The following is an 11,413-nucleotide window of genomic DNA, read 5'->3' as shown; positions in this document are numbered from 1 at the left end:
ATAAACGGTATATTGGTGCAACAGAGCGCGGACTGTCGTCTCGTATTTTTCGCACGTATACACAATTTATTAGGATACACAAAACAAAACAACACAACGCCAATGAACATGTATATACATACAGGCGCATATATATAACGATGAATACAACAAGGCACACGGCACACGGCATTTTTTGGTGGAGCAACGGGGCACAATTGGACAGAGAAGTTTCTTGAACTTCATGCATTGCTCTAGTTTTATCGGTGTGAAGCATGCTTCCTGAGCCCCAATCAGCCGTACGGCCATAGCATACACCAAATTGGTGGTGAACGAATGGTTCAAAATTCGAGTGATTTTATGTGTGCGCTCACACCAATACACGCACCACACAGCACACAACAACAAACAGCACATTGAAAATGCCGAATTCGAATTTTTGACTCGGAATACACACGGCATTTTGTATGGAGACAGATTGAAATAGCCAGAGAGAGAGAGAGAGAGAGAGAGAGAGAGAGAGAGAGAGAGAATCAGAGCAAGAGAGAAGTTGTATGCGGCGCGCGTAATATTCCGTGTGTAGGGATATGAATTGCACACGAGCAAACGAGGAGCATGTAAAATGTACGATATATTTATATTGAATGGGATCTCTTCATATAGAGCATTTTTATGTGAGCAGCAAAAGGAAGAGAGAAAGAACGAAAGAAAAAAACTAACATACAAATGTTGATTACTACGCGCCAGACGGTGCGAAGAACACAGAACGACATAATGAAAAGAGACGGCTCAAAATTCAGCCTATTCTTCGATTTGGAAACGAACAGAACCGAGAGTGCGAGTGAAAAAAAACACAGTCACCAAATTGAGATGAAGAAATTGTAACAATTGGCGCGATGCGACCGAATGTAAAAACCAGAGTGAGCTAAAGACACACAATTTATAATGTACCGTATGAGCACATGATAAGGTGCGCATAAGAACATTAATTTTCGTCCAGTGGCCATAAGAAAAAAAAATCGACCCGACAACCGACGACGACGCTGACGACGACGAATTCGAGCGAAGAAAGCATGGTTGCGTTGTCAACGTGAACATGAATGATAAATTAGATGCCGGCGAAATACCCAAAACACACCGATGACAGAGAAAAAAAAAAGAGTCTTTGAACCAAGCGGGAAGTTGCGTCATATTGCCCTCATTCTCTCTGTCTCGCTCTTCCTCTCGCTCGCCCGGCGCAGACCAGCCAAAAAATATGCCGCACATTGCACCTCGTTGGTTTCGGTTCTTTTTCTCTTCTGTTGAAACATTTTTGTTGCCGCTACTGCTACTAGTCATGCTACGATAAATTTAATCGATGGATAATTCAATTTTTACACAGCCATAATGAAAGTGGCCACATCGTTGTCTAATGATAAAGAAAATCGAATGTTGCCGGTAACGCAGTTAATTATCGAAATTCAATTATCAATTACATAATGAGAGTGAGAGAGCCCTTAATGCGGCACATTTGCAATGATTTATTTTTCTCCATTTATGTTCATCGGTCTGTGTTGTTTTTTTCTTTCGTTCTTCGTCGTCTACTCTCTTCCCTTTTGTCGCTCTGTCGCTGTCGCGCGCGGCTCACTCGGTTTCCACTCGATTCCAATGATTTTGCATGAAATGGCTCGAGTCAATTTTTCTTCTTTTCAAAGTCATGGATTTGATGCATGTCTGCGAAAAATATTCTCCACTGTCTCGCCATTGTCGCTACGCGACTTTCGGCACACCACTGGATTGATTTAGTATATTTTGTCTGCCTCGTTCTCCCGCTTTTCTCACTCTCTCTCTCTCTCTCTCTCTCTCTCTCTCTCTCTCACTCTCTCTCTCTCTCTATCTCTCTATCGCTATCGCTCTTGCTCTGTCACGCTCACCGCTCCGCTCTTTCTCTCCTGCACTCTCTATCCCTCTCGTGAGAATAATATATTATATTCGGCTGGGGCCCTGTGAATTTGATCAAACTTTCAAGGTGGCAACAAAAACGAGCCCAAGCCATCGCGTTAGTAACACACAAAAATACGCACAACAACAAACAACAACGACTCAGCCATTTCGTTATCCATACACATTTGCCTTTTTCCATCCACAATGCGTGTCTGTTGCTGTTTAATCGATGATTTTGTTAATATTTCTTGACTCTGATGTTTATAATTTCGGTATGTGAGTGTATGTGTGTGTGTGTGTTTTGTGTGTATGTTTGTATGGATGTCTCTGTTCGACATCATTAATTCAATCCTTTTTCATGTTGAAATACCATTGTAATACGATTTGATAACGACGATTCTAGTGTTTGTTTGTTGGATTTTTGTTGGCTGACTCTTTAGTCGAGTTATAATTTCATTTTTTCCATCGAAACCGGTAGTCTCAATGACAACAGCCAGCCAATCGACACATGGACCATTTGGTTTTTGTCTTGAATCGTATACCCGCTTTATTTCCATTCAATTTCCATGGGAACTGTTTCAGCTGAATATATTTCCGCATTTCCGATCGATTTTCGCTCCTTTTTCCAACACTGTCGTCACCTTTTCCTTCGTATCATTCTTGCTCCCAAAATATCCTTTTTCTTCTTCTTCTACTCTCACTCTCTCTCCCTATCTTCTCCAGACGAGATGAAAGAAACCATTTGCTGTGGTCTGCATATGTACGCAGTCCAAAATGAAATGAAAAATAAGGAACGAAAAAACTATTCAAACAGCGGAGTGAACAGGACGCATCGTCAATATATCAGTACAGATTGAGTGTTCGCCCTGCGGCTAACATCGCATGGGAAGCTATTGAACGGTGAAACATGCGAAACAACAACAACAAAATTACCTCAAAATAAATGTATATCGTTTAAAAAATTCTTCCAACCAAGTCATTGACGTGCCAATAAATGCATACGAAGCGTACGTATTACACGCATATATTGAGTATGAAATTACAATTATGAAACACTAGAAGCTATTTCTAGAAAACACCAAGCCCATTCAAAAAAAACGGTCGATGAATCGTTGGCTAAGCCCGTCACTCGATTTGATTCAATGCAAACGTAATTTATTGGTCGATGCTGTGCCGAGCCAGTACAGAAAAAATGAATCCCTTGTAATTTCATTCAAGGCGATACAAGACAGAAAAAAAAATATTATTTACAATGAAAAAACAATACAGTAAAACATAAAAAACGTAATCGAAAAGAAAACAGTATTGAAAAATACGCAAAGTACACACTCGTTTTCAATAAATTAGACTTATGAACAAAGGGTGTCGTGGTGTACGCATTGCATGTCTTTTAAAAGCATGTAAGAAGAAGTCTGTGCGATATATGTAAATATTGGCTATGTCATTGCTTTATGATGAAAAACCATCACGATATTCAATATAGAAATTAATGATGCGACTATTTATCGAATGACTCATTGCAACGAACTATTAATTCTGGGAGATTTTTGTTTTCGTTAAATTATGACTGGCAATGAATTATCTGTGTGCTTCAATTAATGTAAATCAATTGATAGATAGACGTACACATATGGTGAGTACAAATTGTCTTTGAAACTATCACATAAAATTCCACTGTCTGATGACATCGGTTGGGTTGTGAAACGAGTGTAAGTGCGTGCGGCTTAAAATAATCATATTTTAACATAAGATTCAGTTACGAATTAACGGTAGTCAAGTGTTTTGTGGAATTCTCAGTCTCTGATTGAAAAATGTCGTAGATTCACATTCAAGTGTTCATATTTTGATGGTTTTTTTTCCCTAAGTATTTTAATAGCATTCAAACTATAGTTTTATTTTGCTTTTGAATTTCATTTTTTGTGAGTGAATTGTTTTAGATTCCATTTTAATTTGTTGTGTGGTTTTGATCAAGAATTAAACGTTTTAGTTTCGTTTTTATTTCAAACTTCGAACCTTTCGATTCGTCAAAATTTAAATCTAAAGACGAATCGTTCAGAAGTGGTTGCTGTTAACATTTAACAACTAATAAAAACATAAGCTCGAGCAAAATCCTTGTTTTGAGTTCAAATTTGACGATTTGCTGGCATCTCTTTAACCATAATAAGCCTGAATTTTGTGAAGGTAAGGAAATTGCAATAGATTTTTTTTAATGTAAAAAACTGCGTTTGCTAGCGAAAACATTTCTTCGAGCAAATGTTTTCAGAAGAAAATGTGTTCAATTCAGTTCGAATCGATTTGAGACTGAATCTCTGTTGTGATTGTGAATTAAAGTATTTTTTGTCTGAAACATCGATTTCTGTATCGTTTAAAAGAAAAGGGAATTGTTTGATATTGCGAACAAAAGGGCGTCAAAAGATGATGCAGCCTGTGAGTGCAAATGGTTCTTTATGCGTTCCCGGTGCATCATCATCGTTGTCGTTGTCGCTGTCATCGGCATGAAAGCACGCTACACAGACAAATAGACAGACAGACAGTATCGAAATGGATTAAACTGCATCAAATTGCACATTGCAATTTTTGCCGGGATGTGTGTTAGTATTGTGTGTAATTCGCATGTAATGATATTCAATCGTTGTGCAAGTGTGTATCGTAAAAGTGGATCGGCTGTGTAGTGGACTAACAACGACATCAACAGCAATACACAGCGGCTTACGTGAACAGCGTCAGGCAGCGTCGATAAGGATGAACACCCAGTTGCAATTCATGTAGATGGTGTGTAGTGTATCGAGAGAGAGAGAGAGAGAGAGAGACGAACGAGAATCTGAGTGTAGTTGGTTCCCGAAATCATGCGTGTAGCCGGCTAGAATTGGTATGCGCATGAAATCGATCTGCATTCATGGGAGTTCGTTTGGAAATATGCAGCAGCAGCGGCAGTAGCATTGGCTGTAGCCGGCACAAGGAGAAGAAAAAAACAGCAACAAATTAAGTCCCATCAAGTAGCGAATAAAATGCGATTCAATTTCATTGAATTTTACGGCCGTGATTTTTTCTTTGTTTGTTGTATTTTGGCGTGTTCGCAACATATATTTCGCCAATTTCATCAATAATCCAACCGATTTTCATGTTGATCTTTTTGGCTTGAATCCATGGCACAATGAACAAAACAACAACAATAAAAAAAGACTGAATCGAAATACTACCATTGCTATTTTTTTACAGCATGGCATTTGCGGTGTGCATGCATCGTGTACGCATTTTCATTGAACTGCTGCATTCCTTTTTTTCTCTCTCTCTGTCGTCGTTGTCGTTGTCGGGTTTAGGTAGTTGAGTGAATGCTGCACACAGCCGCATATCCTATGATTGTGTATTGGAATCTTGCATCTGTCGTTAAGACACATTCAGCTTTCGGATAAATGGCTACAGTTTGTAAAAAAGAATGAATAAAATAAAGCGGCCTGCATATTTCGATTCAATAATTCTCTGCCCCTCTCTCTCTCTCTCTCTCCCTCTCTCTCTCTCTCTCTCTCTCTCGATGTGCTGTTGTTGTTTTGTTTTTTTTTCGTGTTGTTCCTTCGTTTTGGGTCTTCATATTCAAGATGTTGGGGTTTCTTATTACATTATCTTTATTGATTCCGATATATATTTATATTATGAAGTTGAGTTGAGTCTGGATTGTTTTGAGCCAACAACGGGCAAAGGAGCGAGTCAACGAGAGCAAAACGAGAGACAGATCACATCAATGTGCTGCATAAAATGCAAAGGTGCGGAAGAACAGAACAGAAATGAAAGCGAACGTAAGACGAAAACATAACAATCGTTTCGAATGGTTTTCGTAGTCGATGGCCTACATGACCAAGCACGAAAGGCCAATATACTCTTTGTTGCTGTCGTTGTTTTCATTCTCTACTTCTTCTTTTTCTGCCATTTTGCGCGCAAAACATGAGCGATCGCTCAGTGGGTCTTTGTTAAGTGAGCGCAGCATTCTTGTCTTAAGATCCCATGCAATTCCTTCCATGGCATCTATCGTCAATTCATATTTTGGCTTCCTTTCGATTAATAAGTCATATTTTTTCTCTCTCCTTCATCTGCTTGTCCTCTTCTTCTTCGTTTTCATCATCATCATCATCGTCTCTGTTGTTGTTGTTCTCTTTATTCGTCTCTTGTAGTCGAGTCTTTGCAATTCAGACGCCGTGTTTTTAAAGTTCTTTTGTGTGTGACATTTAATTGCACAACGTCTTATGACTATGTCAGCTGCTTTCTTTGATCGTCTTACACTCGTTTGGGCTCTGAGTGTGTTGTTTTTTTCTCTCTCTCTCTCTCTCTCTCTCTCTCTCTCTCTCTCTCTCTCTCTGTTTCTTCGTTGCCTTCATTCTTGTGTCATTATAAGCTAGAATCACCCATCGGCATATATCGGCGCGTCTGGGCTTCGTTGGGCTTCGATTCATATATTGCCTGGCTAAAACGTGATGTCTTCGTTGCGATACGAGCAACCAAGAGAGCGATCCGTGCGTGCCATATATATTTATTCAAATTTGGTCGAACGAAAAAGAGCGACAAAGAGAACACTAACCAACCGAGCCAAGGCAATCATATGAAATGAAAAGGAGCACGCACATTACAGCCAAAACTATAACCAGTGGTAAAAGAGCGCCGTGAAACGATGCAAAAGGCTCAAGAAGAAAAACACACGATGCATGTTGTAGTTTTACAGGGAGATGGAGAGTGAGCGAATGATGTGTGTGATCGTGTGTTATTTGTTTGAGAAACATAAAGCAAGAGACCTTCTTGTGCAGTTGCGCAGAACTAGCAGCTGCTGATGTTGTGTCTACCGACAAACAACTGTGTGCATAAGTTCATTGCTTCGATTCATTATTCTTTCATACTCTCACTGTGTTGTGTGTGCGTGTGTGTGTATTAATGTTTATGTCGTTCGCTATTCGTTCCTTTTCGTTGTGTTTGCTGCTTGTGGCTTTTGGCTTCTTCGTTTGGCCGTGTGTCTCTCATTCGGTTCGATTTTTGTGTATGTTTTATTTTCTTCTCTTTATCATCATGAATTCGTTCCATTTTGTTATGAGCTACAACATATCCGAAGTCCTTTTCCTTTCAACTCATCGAATTTATTGCCCGAAACTCCGTTTTTTTCTTTCTTCTACTATTTCTCTCTGTGCTAAGTCTTCGATCTTTCTTTGTCTCAACACCATATTTAATCGAAAACATACTGATCGAACAATCGTCCTGTCTTGGCTGTTGCTGCTGACAATTTTTCTTCTTTATTTTATAATTTGAATTATTAAAGTTTCTTACAATTTGAGGATCTTCACATTTGATGGCACAGCTGACAGGCATGCACACGCACACGCACGCTTTAACCATCGATAGACAGAAAGAAGTCCTTTCAAATTGATTCACCTAATGTGATCGCACTGCTTCGCCTATGAATATGTGTGCGCACATATGCCAACTCCTGATGAATGCCCATTGTAACAACAAACAAAAAAAACGGAGCAGATAACGACAGAGAGAAAGAGACGAGAAGAAAAAAAATTGAACGATCCGTCGTTAATTAAATGTCTGCACGACTTTACATTGCTCAGTTTGAGATACTCCTTAACACTCGCTTCAACTAATGGACCATCTGCTCTCCACTTTCTTCTATCTCTAATTCTATATCAATTGTTAACACCAACATTTGCATTTGAGCATTCCTTTTTTTCGACGTCCTTCATCCGAATATAAGCCACTTTAGTCTGTACACGTTAAAAACAGTTTTTTTTTATTAAAACAATGGACTCATTGGCGCCAAATGTGAACAGTTTTTTGTTCGGTTTATAAGCTTTTTGTTAATTTATTGATTCGCACACCAGTTGGTAATTAATTCAAATACCTTTGTTAATTGAAATAAATTTAATTTGGACTATGCGGCAAAGTTGAAAGATGTCATATCAAAATAGGATCACATTACGAATTGCTATTAAACCGAATTGGTTTTTTGCTGATGATTATGATCTTTTTTGACGGTTCAGACCATGGGCGTATATAATATCATCAACAAAAGGTGGAGACTTCATCGTGAAGTTTTTGAGATGGAGACTTCTTCGAGACTTTATCGTGGATGATTTTCGATTGAATTTCTGTTGAGTTTCCATTCCAATTTTGAATCAAAATAAGAAATTTCCAATGTGCAAACGGTATATTACGAATAAAATCGTCAATTTTGAGTACGTATTTTATGATTTTGCATAAATTCTAGTGGTTTTTCTTTTCATAGAGGGTTTTCGTTTCATTTTCATTCATTTCTTCGTTGAAAAATGTTTAAAGTTGGTGAAAAATACGAAATTATTGCTCGTTTTACTTAAAAAAATAAGTATTTTAAAATCCTCAAATTGAAAATTGATGTTTTTCTTTCCAAAATAAGTGAAGAGTGAATGAGAGAATTGGGAAAAATTGTAATGAAAATTGCCATAGGTATAAGGATTATTAATTCATATACCGCGAGAATTTCATCGCCTTCAAGTCTAATTCCAAGATATATTTTTCCCTCGATGAAGTAATAAATTTCGCCACATTTAGGAGAAATGTTGAATTTGAATCTCAAGTATGGGTGATAATTTGAATTGGACGGCGAAATCCATAGCATTGTTGCCACTCCTGATTTTAATGGTTGTAATTTATTTGGCGCATGACAGCGAATGAATTATTATCATCGCTTGAATCATCGTTCATATTATAGCTTACATGTTTGTTTGACGCAAGGAAAATGCATCACTTCCTCGTAATAAAATCACAATCGTTAAGATTCAACCGTCAACATTGATTCGATGGCCCTATCTCCATAAGCAACATAATTCTTAGGTAAAAAAAAGTTTTCTTCACTCAAAACTTCAGGTAGTTCAGAAATTGGCAAATATTTTTTAGTATCTCGTCAATAATTCCATTCTCTTTGAAGCCCAAAGTGGCAATTTTTCTTTAAATTCCTTGTCTTAAAAGGAGGGTATTGAAGTGAATTGAAGCGATTTTACCGTTTGGCACAATTTCATGGCGATTCTTCATCGGGATAGGCACACACACACTAACACACACACGCTCGGCAATTTAATGTACGTCGAATGTCTGTTTAATGGAAAATAATCGAATTATTGAACGATGGGGATTAAATGATGGGACGACAAGAAAATATCATATCTCTTTTCATGTCCATATGAATCGAAAATATATTCACCCTCTTTTTCTCGGAGGCATATGCGTATGTAATTATGTGTGAGTGTGAGTGTGATTGAAGCGTTGCTGTGTGTCCTGAACGATTGAAGAGAGAAAGGAAAAAAAACGCGCGGGAATTTTTCATCGAAACAGCTGTTCAAAGGGTGCGTGTATGCGTTGCATTTAATGCACGGCTGATTTAGAGTCAGTTGTTAGTGTGTTAAGCACGCTACCTTTCTGACACACATGTAGCACGACGGTTGTCGCAATTGCTGTCGTTGCGCTCGCACAATTCAATGGTCACCAATGGAAAAAAAAACTAAAACCAAGGGACGTATTTGTAATTAATGCCAAACACTATTTCATGTCCTGTTACCGTATTACAAATTAGCAACTATCTTGCAATTGTTTCATACATAGTTCTGAACGGACACCGGACAATATGTTGATCGTTTGCGCATATACCGATGGAAACTAAACATAGGAGTCGTTAATATTCTTCAAGATCTTAATGTGGTTCGAAAATTGATAAAACAAACTATTATTAACTAACGTACATTTTGCCCAAGCAATTTTAGATCATTCAATTGTTTGATTGTTTGGGCGACGAAAAGGTGCACCAAAAAAGGAATTGGAAGTTATGAGAGATATTCAAAATACTTGTTTTGGTCCCAAATTTAATATAATTTTTGTCAAATGTCAACCGACACTTTTCGAAGAGGGGAATCTTCAGACAAACCAAACGGTTAGATTCAAATAAGAATTTATTCCGGGCGAAATGATTGTACGCAACTTTGGATGGCTTCTACTGAAAGCTTCGACTTGACGAAAAAAAAGCTTCGAAAGCACCCGCTACCGAACCGAATTGCGCGCAAAACCCAAAGTACATTTGAAATGAATGTTTGGATTTGTACAAACTCGTCAAACGACAGACAATTTTTTCCGCCGAAAAAAAATTTCTGTTAAATTTCATACCAACACAACCAAAGTTTCTTTTTTCAACGAAACAAATTCTATGTAGTGGTAACAAATCTATGGTATAGATTCGAGAAAAAGAAAAACCAATATTAAGATTCATAACAATTTTTCCGTGTGCATAAGTGTATATTGAGAAATCATATGACTAAAGCGCGTGAAATATTTGCGGATTTTATTTCACTTGTATTTTGTTTTATTTTTTATATTTGTTCAGTATCTTTTTTATTGTTTTAGCATGAATACAAGAATAAACATGCCGAGTTGATTTGATTGGGAAATTTTTTGAACGAAATTTTGCCGTCATTCGCTTTACAATTTTACACTTTTGCATCAATGCGAGATTATATCCGTGTGGTTTGTTGTTGTTGTTGTTTCAGTTTTTCCCCAGTTTTCTTCAGAATCATCACGGACATCACGTCCATATAAGCTATTTCGCACATAAAATCGTAACAATTCGTCTGTATCTGTTTAAGTAAATTTTGCACCAAGTTCGATACGAACCCGCACCATATTCTCATTGGCTAAAAAGATAATATGAGAAACTGCAATAAGTATAGGACGACTCTGGGTGATGATATGTAGTCGATTTTCCAAAAATAACTGCATGAGCAAGTGGTGTCTCCTTGAAATAGTTTTTAGACTCCACATTTGCACCAAGCTCGATGAGAGCCCGAACTACGTTCTCATGGTCTGAAAAGATGAAGTGAGAAAATGCAATGAGAATAGGAAGACTTTCGGTGGAGATATGTGAACGATTTACCTGCAAAATGAAGTGGTATCTCTTGCAACTTGTCGGCAGCATCAACTTTAGCACCGTGTTGAATAAGAGCACGAACTACATTCACATGACCTGAAAAGGAAAAAAAGAAACTGTAATGAAAGGGGAAACTTTGATTGGAGATGTGTGAACGGTTCACCGTTTTTAGCTGCAAATTGAAGTGGTGTTCTTTTAAATAAGTTTCCAGCATTTACATCAACACCTTCTGCAATAAGTTTTTGAAATGCCAGTTAAGTTGCCTAAGTAGACCAATGGAACGGAACGGAATGGATTTCAATTGTAAGGACTACGAACAAGATTAATGAGGTATTCTGTGGCTCACCGTTTTTGGAATATTTTATCAATAGATCTTCCTTGTCACTGGGTGCTGTAATTAGACGGATATGTTAGAGTAATTGCAGAGCTTATCAATGATAATGATGTTATTCAAAATTCACCGTGAACACTTCTATCAACGACACAAGCCGCAACTAGGAGAATGACTTCGAATGAAAATCTCATCTTTTGCCAGTGAAGCTAAATTATTTGCAAATGAAACAAATTCAAACGATTTAACAG

At 37.8% G+C, this 11,413-nt stretch overlaps 1 long non-coding RNA gene across 1 annotated transcript; it reads right to left on the bottom strand.

The window, feature by feature from the left end:
- Positions 1–10,545: 10,545 nt before the first annotated feature.
- Positions 10,546–11,090, bottom strand: LOC129574875 (uncharacterized). The gene is made up of 3 exons (XR_008688740.1): positions 10,995–11,090; positions 10,838–10,927; positions 10,546–10,767 (listed from the first exon to the last, which is right to left on the bottom strand). It is a non-coding gene; the product is annotated as an uncharacterized LOC129574875 (long non-coding RNA).
- Between the last annotated feature and the right edge of the window lie 323 nt (positions 11,091–11,413).

This window comes from Sitodiplosis mosellana, unplaced genomic scaffold, assembly GCF_009176505.1.
Source record: "Sitodiplosis mosellana isolate CC-2019 unplaced genomic scaffold, AAFC_SMos_1.0 Smas_scaffold_6165, whole genome shotgun sequence".
NCBI classification, from domain to species: domain Eukaryota; kingdom Metazoa; phylum Arthropoda; class Insecta; order Diptera; family Cecidomyiidae; genus Sitodiplosis; species Sitodiplosis mosellana.
This window is presented reverse-complemented; position numbering and strand designations above follow the sequence as displayed.